At 44.2% G+C, this 16,799-nt stretch overlaps 1 protein-coding gene across 3 annotated transcripts in view; it reads left to right on the top strand.

Annotated features, from left to right (window-relative positions):
• The window catches only part of RAB30 (RAB30, member RAS oncogene family), an 80,811-nt gene that overhangs the window by 27,873 nt on the left and 36,139 nt on the right, over nt 1-16,799 (top strand). Inside the window, exon 2 of one of the 3 annotated variants that reach the window (XM_053924386.2) lies at nt 11,899-12,250. The exons of 1 other annotated variant lie outside the window; for it this stretch is intronic. The gene's annotated coding sequence lies outside the window, so the exon portion shown is untranslated. Of the gene's footprint in view, nt 1-7,256; nt 7,646-11,898; nt 12,251-16,799 lie in introns of those variants that run through there. One more of the 3 variants, XM_024572671.3, reaches the window with a different exon arrangement.

Here is a 16,799-nt window from a genome sequence, read left to right as displayed (position 1 = left end):
TTGTGGGCTAAAGAATTGAGGGATCCTTTAAGATAAGAAGGCATGGGCGTGCATGGATTTGGCTTTGAGCCAAAGAATGCCCCAAACAAATATCTTTGCTGCATTAATGTTTTAGTTGTGACAGATGAGAACAACCAACTCATTAGATGTATGGTACCTTGTGATGTTTTCCTTTCTTGTAAGTTGAATGCTTTTCTCACCTGACAGTGGAATGGTAATGCATGGGCTTGTTTCATTGGAGGTTTTTGAAGTCAAAAACATTTTTAACAGATTTGTAGAGATTATTCTAAAAAAAAAAAACCCTATCTAAATTACTGCTTTTTATATAAAAAACAGCATGGGCATTGTTTGCCATTTATTGTAAGCAGAGCTTCTTTGTGTGGCATAGAAAAGTTGAGATTCTTGGATTTAAGCTCAAAAAGTTATCTCCTTTGAACCTACACCCCTGGCTTGGTTCATATAAGTCAATACACAGCATTAATAATTGCATGTCACTGGGAGGAAAATCCAAATTAAATAAAAGAGGCTTTCATTAGGTTTGGAAAAAACAGATTCAGGCTGTATTGGTAAGAACTTGAGGGATTTTCAGGGGGAAGAGATGTAATACAAGATACTCTTCTCATTAGTAGGCATTTGAGAAATCCCTTAAAATAAACAGAAGAATATTTGTTTTCTAACACAAAATAATTCAAGGACCTGCCCATGTTTTTTGCTGAAGTTTTTTTCTTTTTAAGTTTCAGCCAACTGCTACATTTTCCTCCCAATTATATTAGGGAGAAAAATCTCACTTAGCAATTGCTTGCTGTTCATACTGACTTTTAAACATTTCTTATCTATTAGTGAGTCTTTCTCTTAACTCTCCCGGGGTGTACCCCTGGGTTACTCCACTCCCTCTTCAGCAGCAGTAGTCACTTTCAGTAAAAAGGGGGAGGACGCAGAGGACGGCAGAGGACAGAAGTATCTGTTCACTGCACGGTGGCTGCTGTGTTGCCAGACAAGTATTTGGTATCACCATGTTCTGGAGATAGGTGTGCATTTATATTTCTGAGTTTTCATTTCCAAATATTTCAAATGAACAGATTGGTATAAAGGATACTCAAAAAGTCTTAGACTTACTAATTCTTAACATTTTGCCGCATTTGCTTTATCTTTATCTATGCAGATTTATTTTTTGGGGGGTAGACATCATGATACTTGATCTCTAAGTATGTCAATAATTAGCTCCTAAGTGTAAGGACATTCTTCTACATCACCACAACAGCATTATCATGCCCTGGAAATTCACATTGATTCCATAAGACACACTCTATATTTAAATCTTGTTTTTAATCAGTTACCTTTTGTTACTTAACAAATTGTGTGTCCCCTTCCTCCTTAACCCATTCATCTAAATGTCCTTGAGACTTGCTGTTCTTTCCTATAATTCTAATGAAGTTCATTAGCAGATTCCTAGTTAATAAGTCAGGCTTTGTTCTCTTAGATTCTCCCTCCTTTGGAAGGTTTCTCATCTTTTCTTGGAAACTATTTCTGGTAGGCTTCCATTTATTTTGGACTCTGTCTTCTGCCACCTGCTCTGAGCACCCCTCTAACTGTCTGACTTTCCAAAGAAAGAACAGTAGTTACTCTGGCTTCTTTTGGTCTGTACGAGAATGATATTTCTTAGGACCTTCTTTTATGGACTATGGGGCATTATGTTGGCAATTTATCTGCAGTTTGAAGCTTGTGGTTTAAATGACCAACTTGCATTTAAATTAATGTTCTGCAACCTTAGTTTTTTGATGCTGTGCCTGGTAGGAACTCCGTGTTTGTTGGAATGATTTATTCATTCAGTTATTCACTTACATGTTCATTTTTATTTTTCTTCTTAAAGCAAGCCCTTTAACATTTGTTGCAGTGCTGGTTTGATGGTAACAAACTCTTTTAGCTTTTTCTTGTCTGGGAAGCTCTTTACTTCTTCAATTTTAAATTATAGCCTTGCTAAGTAAAGTAGCCTTCGTTGTAAGTCCTTGCTTTTCATCACTTTGAATATTTCATGCCAATCCCTTCTGGCCTTAAGTGTTTCTGTTGAGAAATCAGATGACCATCTTATGGGAGCTCCCTTGTGGGTAACTAACTGATTTTCTCTTGTAGCTTTTAAGATTCTCTCCTTGTCTTTAAGCTTTGCCATTTTAATTATGATGTGTCTTGGTGTGGGCCTCTCTGGGTCCATCTTGTTTGGGACCCTCTGCGGTTCCTGGACTTGCGTGTCTTTTCCTTCACCAGATTAGGGAAGTTTTTGGTCATTATTTCTTCAAATAGGTTCTCAATCCCTTGCTCACTCTCTCTCCTTCTGGTATTCCCATGATGTGGATGTTATGCATCATGTTGTCCCAAAGGTCCTTTAAACTCTCCTCTTTGAAACAAATGTTTTTTCTGCTCTCCTTGGGTGTTTTTTCTACCTTGTCTTCCAAATTGCTAATTCAGTCCTCAGCTTCATCTACCCTACTGTGTATTCCCGTGTATTTTTTATTTCAGATATCACATTCTTTATATCTGACTGGTCCTTTTTTATGGCTTCTTTGTCTTTTTTCATGCTGTTGAGCATCCTTGTATTCATTACTTTAAACTCTCTATCTGATAAATTGCTTGCCTCCATTTCATTTATCTTTTCTTCTGGAGAATTCTCTTATTCTTTCATTTGGGGCCTGTTTCTTTGTCTTCCTACTTTGGCTGCCTCTTTGTGTTTGTCTGTCTGTATTAGGTAGATATGCAAAGACTCTGGTGAAGTCCTATGTCAGACACCTCCTGTGACTGGCCCTGGGCAACCTGTTTGGAGCAATCCACAGCTTGTGGCTCCCTCTGCTGGACTTGGGTGTATACAGAAAGAACTAGGCTGCACACCAAGACTGGTTCTTACTAGCACCAGGCCCTGGGGAGAGTCAGCTGAAGTCTCAAAGCTCCTAGAGATCTGCCTCCATCTGCAGGCTTCCTGTTAGGCTTAATCACTTAAAGCGCCTCCAGATGTATTCCACAGAGGCTGGGGTTAAGCTCCATATGGTCGGGCAAGAGGGATTCCTGCTGGAGGGCTACTGCTTCCTCTCAGGTTGATGCTGTGCTCTGACCGAGAAGGATGGCTTCTGCAGTATGGGGTATGAGTGAGCATAGGAATGCCGGTGGCTGTTCCTTCAGTTCTCTCTCCAGAGCCACCAACACCAGACTCTTCTCACATGACTCTAGTCTCATCTGCCCTCCCTCTGCTGGAGCCCAGGGTAAGTGGCTAAAAACAAAATTTAGTGTATTGGCTTTTTAAGAGGCTTTCTGTATCTCTAGACATCTTTCCCTGGTTAACAGGAACTCTACTGCTTTTCAAAGGTGTATGTTATTTGGGTTCCTATACTGGTTCTGGTGTTGTAGGCTGGGGATCCCACCTTGGGGTTTAGACACCACAATTCTCAGGGGGAACCCCCACCTCTGCCAGCTGCTGAGATATCCCTCTGAAACTTCAGCAGCCATTCATGGGAGCCCAGCTGGCCCTCTTGCACCTCCTCCACACTCCATACTAGTCTTGTTGTGGTGATGTGGTTTCTTTCATAAGTCTTTGGTTATAAGGCTCCTCTCCAGCTAGTGTTCAGTTGGTTATTCAGGATGAGTTTTCTATAATTTAGTTGTAATTCCAGCTTGGTCCTGGGAGGAGGTTAGCTTCCTCCTACTCTGCCACCATGTTGGATCATCCTGCTTCATTTGTATGTTCAATAAATGTTTACTAAATGTCTAGTTAGTGAATTAAATTGTTTTTTAAATTTAACAGTAGGTTACATCTTTTCCCTCTTCCCCCCAAATTATGTATATATGGGCTTCTTTGCCTTTGTCTTTCAACTTCTTGTTGGAATTTATTTGCTTGGGTTTTTTCCCCCTAATTTGAGCAATAACTAGCTATATGACTTTTGGCTAAGTTACTCAACCTTTAGAAATCTGTTTGCTAATTTTTAATACAGGGATGGTAATAGTGCCTACCTTCTGTTTTTTGGGGAGAGGTAAGGATTAGATGAAAAAATGCAAATGGATTATATAGTACATGCTAGCACATAGTAATGGCTCCATAAATGTCAGTTATCATTATTCTTATTATAATGTTTCAGACATTGGACTTTGGTCCTCACAGCAATTATCCTGAATTAGGCATTATTTTTCTTGTATTTTTCAAAAAAAGAAACTAAGACACAAAGGATTTAAATAACTTGCCAGATATTGCAGAGCTGGCCTGGGCTGTCTGATTCCATAGTTTGTGCCTTTACCTACACCCAAACCTTTCCGTGTCTTGTGTGACACTTAGAAGTAAACTAGGAATCACTTTATATTGACTGAAATAAGCTAATATTGTTTTTATTTGCCTTTGAAAATGTAGGATTTACAAGGAAGTTGTGCCCTGTATTTTTGGAAATGCCAGTCCTGAAAGTCAGATTAGTAATGATTTTATCTTAAATCCACAGAATTCTAAGGTTTAGAAGGATTTTAGGTTTAGGAGGATTTGCTTGCCCAATTATTGAATTCTTTAACCATCTAGCTAAGGGGTCTTCTGGTTTATTTATTTACTTTTTTAATCCTCACCCAAGAACATGATTATTGATTTTAGAGAGAGGGGAAGGGAGGGAGAGAGAGAGGGAGAGAAATATCAACATGGGAGTGAGAAACATCGATCTCTTGCCTCTTGTACAGGCCCCAACCTGGAATGAACCCATAACCTTTCAGTTTACAGTACGGCGCTCCAACCAAGTGAGCCACACCGGCCAGGGCTGGTTTATTCTTTAATGTTTCCAATGACAGGGAAGTCATCAGCACCCCGTTCCACTTTCCACGGCACTGACCGGGAGAGAGCCCTTACATCAGCTGAGCGCTTTGCCCTCATCCCTAACTCTCGCCCCCTCCCTGTACTCCCTCTTCCACCCAGTAACCAGAATTCTCTCTTTAGGCACAAATCAGATGGTCACTTCCCTAATTAAAATTCTTCTTTGGCTTCCCATTGCACTTATGACAAAATCCAAACTCTTTTTTGTGGTCAACGAGGCCCTACCTCACTTCAAACATTCTTTCTTCCCTGTCGCTCACTCAGCCTTGGTACTTACTGGTGGCCTTTGTGTTCTCGGCCATGCCAAGTGTTTTCCTGCAGACGGCTCTCGCACTGTGTCTTCTGCCTGTGCTCTTCTTTTCTGAGCTTTGCACATGGCTGGCTCATTCTCATCTTCCAGGTCTCAGCTCAGATGCCACTTCCTCCAAGAGGCCTGTCCTGATCACTCATCTAAAGCCCTATCTCATCATCCTGTATCTCTCTTTCAGACCACCTTGCCTTCTCTCCTCATGAGGATATAAGTTCTTGGTGACTGGACCTAGGCTGTCACGTTAGCAGTCGCGTCCTTTACGAGTGGCACAGCAGCTGTGCACACAAGGTGTCGCATTAAGTGCCTGAGGGATAATGAATGGCCTCATCATTGACTGAATGTGAGGGTGTGGCATCATGTTAAAAATGGAGTTGAATCAGAGCTTTGCAACTTTGTGATTTGGGGCAAATTATGTTACCTCTCTGGGCTTCAGTTTCCTTAACTGTATAATAGCAATCTTATCTACCTCACAGAATGTTGTAAAGATAATTAAGATATCTGGTGTGAATGTACCTCCACATACCTGGCCCATATGAGGTGTTCAGCTTACCTCAAAGGCTGGTGCTTAATTCTGAACATGTGTAGAAGAGTTCTCTGGAGTCTCAGCTTGATTAATGGAACTGTTTACATAGTGTGCCTGTGTGTGACTCATCGGCTGGGTGTAAGATGCATGGGACTCCCCTGAGGTAATGTTTGTGTGGCTGGGAAGACAGTTCTAACCCTGGATATCAGCTGTTGTGCGTAGTGGTGCTCAGTCTGATAACACAGGGTGCCAGGTCCAGGGCCTTCACTGGGCCACTGAACACACCTCCCCACAACTAAATGCTCAGACCTGACTTTGTTGGGGTCCGTCTCTTGTCAAGATGGATTGGGATGCTCTGTCTAGACAGTTGTCTCCCTTGGGAAATCACAGTTGCTCTAAGAAGAGGCACATGGTCTCCTGTCAAGAATACAAAATAGGCCTGTGAGCTTTTCTGTGGGGGTTGGGTGGAGGTTGCTGTGAGGTGTGTGGGCCTGTGGAGCAGAGCCTGCAGAAAGGAGCTGTTGGCTTCTACGCTCACAAGCATCTCAGGTCATGGTGGTAGCCTTCTGCTTCACACATGCAGTGTCAACAGAGCGCACAGTCCCTGGGAAGGTGGAAATGTCACTGTCAGCTTGCCCAGAGCCAGTGATTCTGTGCCCCCACTGAGGAACCCTCAGAGGAACTACAAGGCAACCCTGGATGCCCTGACTGGTGTGGCGTGGTTGGTTGGGCGTCGTCCTGCAAAATGAAGGCTGTGGACTCAATTCCTGGTCAGAGCGTGTACGAGAGGCAGCTGATCAATGTTTCTCTGTCACGTCAATATTTCTTTCCCTCTTTTTCTCCCTCCCTCCCCCTCTCTCTATAAATAAATAAGTGAAATCTTTTTTAAAAATAGGTAACCCTGGAACATGGGTTACCTGCTGGGGAGGGTGACAGAAGTCTCTCTGGAACCTGCTTGCTGGGCATGATGGCCTCCGTGGTTCCCCTCTGTGGGCTGTTAGGGTACTTTAACATGGGGGCTCTGAAATAAGAGAGACCAGGGATCATATCCTGGCAGTGTCATGACCTTGACCAAATTATTTAACATCTAGCCTTAGTGTCCTCACTGAAAATGGGGATAGTAATGATTCCTGTCCTGTTTGGTTGCTGCGAGGATTAGATGATAGAGTGAATGCAAAAGTCTTAGCTTAGTCCCAGGGCCGTCCGTAGTCGATGCTCAGTAATTAGTGATTCTTTTTATTAGGTTAGGGTTCCGAGTTTATTTCTGACAAGTGTCTCCCATGTTGAACTTCGAGTCTCGGTTCGCCACTTGGCAGCTGTGTGCCTCGGACAAGGTATCTAACCTCTGAGTCAGTGTTCTTATCGGTTACGTGCAGTTATAGTTCCCACCTCAAAGTGAATGCAGAGTGAGATAAGAGCGCCTGACACATAGTAAGTGCTCAAGATACTAATTTTCATTACCTTTGGTTCTTGGTTATTTGAAATGCGGTCCCTTTAAGCTTGTTAAGATTCCTCACTAGCCTTGTATGCAGCTGTGCTCAGACAGCTTTGGCAGAAAGGCACTTTTTTTTTTGTTTGTTTGTTTAAATGACTGTTTCATAATCTGTTGGCTCAGATCTGCTGCTGCCACACCCTGTGCCTCCCAGGGCCCCCCGGGTTCTCTTGCAGTTAGTGTGTGCCTTGCCTCTCACCTAAATGACCCTGGAAAGTGGCTGCTAAGGGAGGCTGCTGAATGCAAAATGGATTTTTCTCTCTGCTCTTTGGGAGGATGCTGGCTCAGGGATTCTTAGCTGCAGGAGGAGGGGCTGGCAGCCTCAACTGCATTTGGACTTGGTGGCCAGGAGTTTTCTGGTTTTCATTAAAATTCTCTGGCTGTCATTTTGGATTGTTCCGTTCCCTGTGACTATGTGTTGGAGTTGGTGTGCCGTTCTCTTAGCCTCACACACCCATCAACTAGCGGCGGCCCGAGGATGAGAGAAAACTGAAGGTGGGGGACAGGCTGGCTAAGGGGTCTTGCTCAGCAACCTTTGTGTAAGGGACCCTCATCTACAATAGCAGAGCTTGAATTTTGCCAACTCTTCAATACAGATGGGGAGGCAGACATAGCTGAGCTGGGAACCCGTTTACAGCTTGCTCTTGATGACAGACTTGCTATGGAGTGCAGACAGAAGTTTCCTGGAAGCTATCGGAGGGTCCCCGAATGTTACATTCATCAGTGAAATCAGTCTGGTGTAACTCTTTTTCTGAGGTTCTGACACCCTCATAAGCCCAGGGGAAACAGAATTGGGTGGCAGTTTTCTGAGGGTGACAGACTGAGTCTAGTGAAGATGATTTAGTTTTTAAATGTTAATTTCTGGTAGCTGAAGAAATCTCACTTGTGACTGAACTTTAATCTGAAGACCTAGGTTCAAATTATGACTCTGCTATTGACGTGCTTTGTGACCTTGGGCAGGTTCCTTCCCTGGGTCTCCCTGAGGTTGTGAGGATTCAGTGAGATAAATTATGTAAAGCTCTTGGCATATCCTATGTTCTCAGTAAATGGGGCTGTGATATAACTTGCCTGGATTGGACCTGTCCCTCCTGCTCACCAAGATCTATCCCAATTCTGCCGTCTAGCATTTGTTCTGCGTCCCTCCCAGCTTTGTGTCACTTAAGAATTTGAGGCAGATGTGCTCCCAGGGCAAGTTGAAGCTCCTTTCTTTGGAAAAATACACCAACGCATTATGAGTCCTGCTGAAAGGCTTACAATGTTGGATGTTTCATCTCTGGGCAACTTATGAGGGGGAAAAAAAAAAGGATTTTTGACATTGTGGTTGATGGAAAGAATATGAGAAAGCCCTTGTCATTGATCTTGGGTATAAATGTCCCCTCTAGGTACCCTCAAGAGAGCATCACCGAGACTCCCAGTTGCCTTCAGAGTCAACTCCATTTTCAGTCTTTTTTCCTTTCACTCTACTGTGCAAGCCCTGCATCCTAGCCACGGTGCACTACTCTCGTAAAATAACTAATATGGAACACATTGTACACATTCACAGTTTAAAGAAGAATAATGGAATGAAAATTGTGTGCCCACCACCCAGCTCACCCAGTTGAGTATTATTGGCCCCAGAAGCTGCTTCTGTCCTCCTGCCTCCGAATCAATCTCTCTCCTTCCTCACCAGAAGCAATGGTTATCTAGACTTTTGTGTTCATCGTTCCCTTACTTTTCTTTATGGCTTAGTCACCCATGTTGGTATTACTAAACTATATGTTGTTTAGTTATTTAAAAATCAAGATGCAAGCATAAATCTAGCAAGCTTTGTCAGAAAAGGGTGACACTACCACTCTTAGATCTAAAAATAAGCTGAACTTACTTGGGGTCATAGTCTGGTTTTAGCTTCCCTGGGAGTTCCCAAAGGTCCCAGTGGGGGAGTCACTGGGCAAGGCTGTGAGTAAACCCTAGGAAATCTGAGGCGCACCACTACTGCGACGTCAGGCGGGGTGGTGCGTGGGCCAGGCACTGCACATCCAGCTACGTGTGGCTGCGGAGGGTGGACTGCTCTGTCTTTTCTGCCGCTAGTCTCTCTGTTGCCTGTCTCTAGCTCTTACAGAGCGGGTCAAGGCAAAACTCATCTGTGGGATAAAGGAAATGCCATCAGCTAACCCAGATGGACAGCAGGGAGGGGACAGCAGATACTTCATCAGCACATGGTCAAGGCAAATAGAATCAGAAAAGAATCTGGACCAAGTTTATTTATCATAATTTGTCAGGTTAAAAAGAGAGTGTGTAGTACCACCTATGGAATATTCCTACCTAAAAGTAGACCTCTAAATCGTATTAAGCCTCTAGAGCTGATTTTGACTTAGTAGGAATACAGGAGAAAGGATGACAAATTAAATTACACTCTAAGGGCCCTGGCTGGGTAGCTCGGTTCGTCAGAGCGTTGTCCTGATATGCCAGCGTTGTGGGTTCAATCCCTAGTCAGGGCACATCTAAGAATCCAATTAATGTATAAATAAGTGGAACAATGAATTCCCAATCTCTCTCTCTCTCTCTGTCAAATCAACAAATCAGTGTTGAACAACTGACTTGGCTTCTGCAAGAAGTTAATGGCATGAAAAAAATAATGTGGCTTAAGAATGACAACCAAATGTAACGTGTAAACCTTGTTTTGATTTGTGTAGTCTATGTATTAGTTTGCTATAGCTGCCATACCAAAATATCACAGACTGGGTTGCTTAAACAACAGAAGTGTATTTGCTTATAGTTCTGGAGGCTGGAAGACCGGGATCAAGGTGCTGGCGAGGTTGGTTTCCTCTGAGGCCTCTCTCCTTGGCTTTCAGATGCTGCCCTCTTCCTGTCTCTGCGCACGCTTGCCCCTGTGTGCACATGCCACCCTGGTGACTCTCTCTCTCTCAGTCTCTCTGTCCTGATCTGCTCTTACAAGGACACCAGTGGGGTTGGATTAGGGTCCACACTAAAGGCCTCATTTTAATTTAATACATCCTTAAAGTCCAGTCTTCAGCTACAGTCACATTCTGAGTACTGCGGGTTGTGTCGAGCTTCAACATAAAATTCGTGTGTGTGTGGAGGGCACACTTTAGCCCGTAACAGCGTCATTGTAAAAAGGCGTTTTTGAGATGTTGGGGAAATTTTATTATGGACTGATTGATGTCAAGGGATTATTATTAATTTTCTAGGTGTGATAGTAGTATTGTGGTGTTAGAAAATGAGTAATGTAGAGATGGGTTCTGAAGTACATAGGGGTGAAATGATATGATGTGGAATTTGTTTTAAAATATGGAAACAAATTTTTTAAAAAGGAAAAAAAAGGATAGATCAAAGTTAACAGGTCGAGATGTTCATAATTATTGAGTCTGGGTGATGGGTACTCGGGCTCTATTTCTGAGAGTGTTGAAAATTGTAAAATCATATGTTTTAAATATATAGAGGGTTAACAACAGTGGGATTGTTGGTGATGACCATCTTCACTGTGTCTCTCTGCGGACTTACCTTCTCTGGTCTGGTTGGCTTCTTCGTGTGGTAGTTATTTGCGGTCCTTTGTTTCCTACTCTGCTGGACCCTCTGATTCTTTCTAGCACTTGGTGAATGGCATCCTTCAGCTTGTAGAATCCTCTGTCGGCAGTAATTTCACGTTGTGCTTGGTGTTCTGGACCCTCTCCACCCTACAGCCTGCACCCCTCTGTTCTTCAGTTTTGTTTATATTGTGGTGGTTGGTTGTTGTTATCTCTTTCTTGGGAATTTCTCTTATTCAGATATGGGACCCCTGTACTGGTCCTCTAGAATGTTAACTTCTCTCTCCTGTTTTTCATATGTTTGTCTTTACACTCTAGGACATTTCCTCATCTTTATCTTTTAATCCTTTTATTGAGTCTTTTTAATTTTTGCTATTAAGTTGTCAATTTTTAAGAGCTCTCTTGTTCTCTTAGTGTTTCCTCTAATAGTATCTATTTTCGCTTCGTGGATGCAGTTTTATTTCCTTTTTGTAAGAATATTAATGGTACTTCTTCCCCTCCCCCCGCATAATATCTGTTTCCTTCAAGTTGCTTTTTTTGTGTTTGCTGTGGTCTGTGTTTTTATTAGAGTCTTCCCCAAGATGTCACTCCAGATGTGATCCTTGGCTGTATTGCCCTGATTAAGGTTGGGGGGGGGTTTAAAAAAAAACCTTTCAAGCCGTGGCTGGTGTGGCTTAGTGGATTGAGTGCCAGCCTGAGAACCAAAGGGTTGCTGGTTCGATTCCCAGTCAGGGCACTTGCCTGGGTTGTAGGCCAGGCCCCTGGTGGAGGGGCACATGAGAGACAACCACACATTGATGTTTCTCTCCCTTTCTCTCTCCCTTCCCTTTTCTCTAAAAAAGTAAGTAAATAAAATCTTCAAAAAAAGAAAATGCTGTCAAGACCTTGACATTATGGTAAGTGAAAGAAGCCACTCACAAAAGACCCCATAGTGTATGATTTCATTTATGTGGAATGTTCAGAATAAGCAAATCTATAGAGGCAGAAAATAGATTAGTACTTTCCTGAGGCTGGAGCGTGGGTGAGATGCAGAGTGAGTGCTGATGGGTGCAGGGTTTTCTTTGGAGGGTGATAGAAATGTTCTAATCTGCATTGTGGCGATGGTTGTACAACTCTGTGACATGTGAAACACTGCTGTATTGTATACTTTATTAGTTTTTAATTTTTTAGCCTTTTAATTGTTTTTATTACTCAAAAAGCATCATTTTTTTTTTTTTAATTTAGCTTTCTGACTCAGGGCTCGTGCCTTCCATACGTCCGCAACGGTGCCCTGCCCCTCAGCAAGGAGAGCCGCCGGCTCCCGTCAGGGACACACGTAGCACGCGCATGCGCCACAGGCCCGCCCACGTGGGTGGTTTAGACAACCTCGTTACAACGTCCGGTCTCGCAGCAGCTCGAAGTCCGTGAAGTGGTTCTGGGCGCATGCCACGTGCAGGTTTTGCGGCTCTCCCGACCTTTTTTGGTATAAAGGTAAACAATTCTATTGGCGGGATTCGGGACAGCCTAGTTTGCTAGAGGCCGCGCTGCAGGACAGACTCGACGGTGTTGTCAACGGTGTGTCAAAGGCTGGGGCACGGTGAGTTCCTGACGACGCCGTTCCCGGAAGAGTGAACTGTGTACTTTAGAAGAGTGAATCGAGTATGTGACTTATATCTTAATGAAGTTTAATAGTATATCTTAATAAACCACCCCAGTGGTGATGGCTGTACAACCCTGAGTATACTAAACACCATGGAATTGTGCACTTTGAAAAGGCGAACTGGCTATGTGAGTTTTATCTTAATAGAGCTGTCAGGGAACTGGATATGGGATGATAGCATTAACTGAGCCTCACTGTAGCATGACTGGGCTGTTTTGGGGGGCCCCTGAGGCGGCGTCTCCAGGGTGGCAAGCATCCGGGAGGGGTCTTACACTCCTCTTTGTGGGGCGTGGGCTTCTGCCTGTGGTGTAGTCAGGAAGACGCGTGGCACTCTGCCTTTAGCAGGCACAGCGCCCTTTGTTTTGCTTCCCTTCAGACGTCCTGCGTCCTTCTGGACAGACACCCTTACTTTTTACGATGGAAAATGTCAAAGATTTACAAACGTAGAGAGGGTGGTACAGTGAACCCCCATGTTCCCATCACCCAGGTTCACCAGTGATCACTTCATGGACACTTTTGTCTCATCTGTATCCCCCAAACCCTTCCCCCAGATTGTTTTAAAGCAAATACTAGACATTTCTGTGTTCGGCTCTCCAGAGACTAAGCCTGTAGAATTCTGGCAGTGGGGAGAGGATACAGGGACTGGACTTCTTTTCAAGCAGCTTCTACTCTTGTCTTCTTTACTGTAGCATCCTCTACCCCTGGGGACACGGGACTGCCAGTCCCGGGCCTGGGAGGGTGCTGTGGTTTACATTGGCCTGGGTCTCAGCTTGCCCTGCATCTGGTTTAGGATTCAGATTTCTTGAGACTGCTAAGTCAGTCTTCTTTTTCCCTGGACTTGTTTGGTTTTGTTATAAAGAAAAAAAGCACTCCACTGACTTTTTGTGAGAGTTCCAGGAGCCAGTGCAATCAGATGCAGCTGTTCCGTGAGCCCCTGCTCTTCTCAGGGAGAGTGGCTGCTCTTTTCTATTTGTTTCTTCAGTCGTGCGCTACCCTGCTCTGCTCTACTCAACCCTCAGGCCCTATTTATTTATTTGTGTATGTTTTGACTTGTCTTCAAAACCCGTTCCCAATCTTCTGAGCACTAAGGGGAATCTCCTTATTTTACCACATCTTTCTTCAGACCTTGAGTCTAGGCAAAGTGAAGGAGGCCCTGCGTTTGTGCCTTGCTGGCGTTTTGTGCTCCCCTCTTGTAGAACTGTTTGCTTGCTCTTTGCGTGCTGCGCTGCAGTTCTTTTACCTGCCTGTTTCCCCTGCGAAGCAGGACTTGTGAGTAGGACTGTGTCTTGTTCTTCTCTGAATCCTGAGCACAATGCCTCACTGCCAGTAAACCTTTGTTAACTCACAGACCGGTGGTTGAACACTGTGCTTCCAGGGGGAGGACAGACAGCAGACAATGCCCCTTCTCGCCCTTTACTGGCACCACTGTTTGGTAAATATTAAGGAGCAAGGCATGCCTTGTCCGATGGCTTGTTGTTATGCAACGCTGTTCCGTTTGCTTTCAAGTCTGATGTTTTTCACCCAGTCAGCAGGTTGGAGAGGGAGGGGGGGTGGCTACTGGAGTGTAAACATCCTACCAAAGAAGGAAGGAGTTGGTCAGAGATGCGTCGTTTCCCTCCCTGCCTTGGCGGAAAGGCTTGTGGTCTACAGTCCCCCTCCCACTTGAGAAGGAGGGTGTTCGTTCTTTCAACAGCTACTTAGTTCTGTACGGTCTCCCATTGCCTGTTTTCCCCTTTGGGCAAAATGCCAGGAAAATTTAAAAAATTATTGATTACATTGTTTAAAAAAAATTGGTGTTAAGGTGTTATCTATAAGAGGTCCTGTTGCAAAATATGACTTTGCAAGGGTAACACTTAACCTGTTTTTTCTTAAGGTATGTCCTCAAGATGCTACGATGACCCTCCGGTGGGGGGAGGGAATATAGAGAACCAGAGTCAAATTTGGAGTGCTGGATTAAACAAAGTTAAATAAGGTTCTTTACTTTAAGACTTCTCCGAGTCTTGCTGCTGTGCACTGTGGGTCTCCTGTACGGTATGCAGTAGGCAGAATTTCCTAGATTTACTTTTCATCTGAGGAGCAGCCGATTTTAGGTTTGTGTTTTGTGGAACACACACATCTCTGGAAATAGCCCCTTGGCATGAATTCATCCTTTGAGGTCTAGTTCAGATGCCATGTTCTCCAAGGCTTTCCTGCCTTCCACCAAGAGATACAGAACCTTTTCCTTCGTTCAACTGCATGGCCTTCATTTGTCTGACTGCCTCCCTACGTCTCCCCTACTCCCTAGGAGATCACCAGTTCCTTACACATGTTGTGTCACTTCCACTGCATCTGGGACGTTGCCTGGTACGAAGGTGCTTGGGAAACGTCTGCAGTGCTGCCTCTGCTGCCCGAGCTGAGTCATCCGCAGAGTCCAGGGGGCACTGGCAGAGGTGGGAGCCCCAGACAGGTCTGGAGCTTAGGACTCTAACTGCTGAGGGATATGGGTGGGGGACAGGGCTCCCCGCAAGGGCATAGGGCCGGCTTGAGAGCCTGGTCCTGAGGGCAGAATAGGGAAGCTAAGTCAGGAGGTACTGAGAATATTAATCAAATGTACTGAAGGCTGGTTGTATGCCAGCTACCATGTGGTCAGCTTTGGATACTTAACCTTAATCCCAACTTGTCAAGTAGATAGTATTCTTCCCATTTCATAGATGAAGAAATGGGCACCAGAAAGGTGAAGTAGGAGGAAGTACCTGTATGTTTCAGCACTGTGCTGAGGACACAAAGATGAATAAAACTCAGGCCTTTCCCTGAAGGAACCCTAGTTTTATGGAGCAAATAGTCCTGTCAATAAAGAATTATAAACAGTGGGGTAGCTGCAATGATTAATCTGTGGTCAGGGTATCATGGGAGAACCTGTGTTGGGGGTTAAGGTGACAAATCCAGGAAGGCTTCCCAGAGAGTGATGCTGCGCAAGGGGGAGCAAGAGTGCAGGGCTTGAAGGGACCAAAAGTACATATACACACAGAAATAGAAACAAACAGACAAATAAAAGCATGGGGTGAGATATATCATGAGGAATTTATTATTACTGGAGTATGAAATGCGAGTTAGGTGAGAAGTGAGGCTGAGGAAGTCGAGACGCTGGTTTAAACGTGTTGAAAGTTTTGGACTTGATTTTGAATGTAATGGGAAGCCACTGTACAGTTTTCAGCAGAAAAGCAAGCTGTATAGCACATTTTGGATACATATCCAGGTAGTGGGTAGTAGGTAGTGGTATCCCCATTTTCTAGATGGGGAACTCATCTAGGGATGGGAACTTCGGCTCAGAAGGTGTCTTGCTCAAGATTACCCAGTTTGTCAGAGGAGAAACAGAGCCACGATTTCAACTCAGATCCGCCTTAATCTTTCCACGACTAAGCAACTCCTCAAAGTAACAGTGGCCAATGATTGTACTGAATTCCTACTGAAAAGTACTGTTACTCTTACTCTGATATTTGAATCAGAGAATACTTTTAAGGCTTAATATGATCAAGAGCCAGTACCTAGTGCCATAAAGATTCAGAGAAGGAGAGATGAGAGAGGACTTCCTGGGACAGGGAGAGTACAACAGATAATACGAAGCCAGGGGGAGAAAGATGTGGCTGGAGGGGTGAGGTTGTGCCGCCATGTGGGAGAGCAGGAGTGAGCACGGGGAACGGATGACCAGAGGCATGGCCACGGTCACTTGCTTTTTGAGATAGCCATGTAAAGAGGAAGGAAACAAGAATGATCATGTTCCTTAATTTCCATCTTTACTTTTGCTGAATATAAATACACAATTGGTGTTTAAAAACTCTTTTTACTACCTTATTACAGTCAATGGAGAGTTTACTCCCTATAGTTTCTCCCTTACATGAGTGCACTGGGGTTGATTTAGCGACCCCACCCTCTTCTCAAACCCACTAGGAACACAGAAGGGCAACAGTGGAGGGCCCTACAGCCAGTAGGGCCAAAGCTAGGCGTGCCGTAAGCGACCTCTGAGTGAAAGTGCGATGGCAGAAGTCCGCCTGAGAAGAGGGCGTGTGTGTCTGTGCTGGCTCGCACAGCTCTCTGAATATCCCTTCCGTCTGTGTTATGGGTCACTTCAGAGACTGTAGTTGGGTTTTTTTTGTTTTTTGCAAATACTATTGTGTTATACAGGGTGGGGAAAATAGGTTTACAATTGTGGGTATATAAAACACAGTTCATTATTGTATCATTTTCCACATGAACAACTGCAAACCTACTTTTGCCCCACCCTGTATATATTACAGTCAACGGTGTGGTAGAAAGACGACGCACCTTCCAGTCAAAACACACCTGGATCAGGGCCCCAGCTCCTCTGCCTGCCAGTTCTTTTACCTGGGGCACGTTATTAACTGTGTTAAGAGTAGCCTTATATCGATCTTTGATCCTGTAATTATGCCCCCTGGTTTGCCATCATAAAATTTACCCTCACCCCTGGGTAATCCTCAGCAGCAAATGA

Source organism: Desmodus rotundus, chromosome 5 (assembly GCF_022682495.2).
Source record: "Desmodus rotundus isolate HL8 chromosome 5, HLdesRot8A.1, whole genome shotgun sequence".
Lineage (NCBI taxonomy): Eukaryota > Metazoa > Chordata > Mammalia > Chiroptera > Phyllostomidae > Desmodus > Desmodus rotundus.
The sequence above is the reverse complement of the archived record's forward strand: the minus strand, read 5'-3'. Positions and strand labels throughout refer to the sequence as shown.